The following is a 1,028-nucleotide window of genomic DNA, read 5'->3' on the forward strand; positions in this document are numbered from 1 at the left end:
TTTTCAGAGCTAGCTGAGGTTTTATTTTGGATCAAAAAAAAAACAAAAAACAAAAAAAACAAAAAAAAACCCAACAACAACAACAAACAACAAAAGCAATTGAATTGTTTTGCAGCTGGAGGCATGGGCAAGGGTGGGGGCTGAGAGCTAGGGCTGAGCCTTGGGTGGGTCTCCTCTTTCCTGTACTCCCCTGCACAGCGGCCTCCCTCCTGGGCTCTGGGGCAGCCTCAGGAGGGGCAGGCTGGGAGTGGCTGCTGCAGCTGTTCACTTGGGCAAAATGTCGGGGAACTTGGACACCAGCTTCCCATCACAGCTCTCAATCTTCTTCACAACCACAGCCCTGGTGGAGCTGGTGTGACTGAAGGAACTGAAGCCTGCACCAGAGCCAAAGCTGCAGCCCACACCATAGCTGAGGCTGGGTCTTGTGAAGCCCCCATAGGAGGAGCTCAGGTCACCTGCATAGCCTCTAATGGTCTTAGTATGGTTACTCATGTTCTGCATCCCAGACTCCAGCCATCTCTCCTTGCCCTCCAGCAGCTTCCTATAGGTAGTGATCTCGATGTCCAGGGCTAGCTTGACATTCATCATCTCCTGGTACTCATGCAGCTGCTGCTCCATGTCCTGCGTGGCCCGTTGCAGGGCTGCCTCCAGCTTCCACAGCTTGGTGTTGACATACTTAACTGCCAGCTCTCCACTCTGCTCTGCATCTGCGATGGCAGCCTCCAGGGAAACCTTCTGGCCTTTGAGGCCCTCAGTCTCAGCCTGGAGCTGGCTGATGTTCTGGTTCATCTTGGAGATCCCAGTCTTCGTATGTGACAGGTCATTACGGTGCTTCCCAGCCAGCGAGGGCAGCTCCTCATACCTGATGTGGTGCATGCTCTGAGCCTCCGCCTGTCTGCGGTTGGCGATCTCCTCATACTGTGCATTGGCCTCAGTGATGATACTGTCCATCGTGTCCAGGGAGCGGCAGTTGTCCATGGACAGCACCACAGAGGTGTCTGAGACCTGGGACTGCAGCTCCCGGATCT

General features: G+C 54.4%; 1 pseudogene; it reads right to left on the bottom strand.

The window, feature by feature from the left end:
* Positions 1-264: 264 nt before the first annotated feature.
* On the bottom strand, positions 265-1,023 carry LOC108525221 (keratin, type II cytoskeletal 8 pseudogene; annotated as a pseudogene).
* Between the last annotated feature and the right edge of the window lie 5 nt (positions 1,024-1,028).

This window comes from Rhinopithecus bieti, unplaced genomic scaffold (assembly GCF_001698545.2).
Source record: "Rhinopithecus bieti isolate Rb0 unplaced genomic scaffold, ASM169854v2 scaffold_22017, whole genome shotgun sequence".
Classification (NCBI taxonomy): Eukaryota; Metazoa; Chordata; class Mammalia; order Primates; family Cercopithecidae; genus Rhinopithecus; species Rhinopithecus bieti.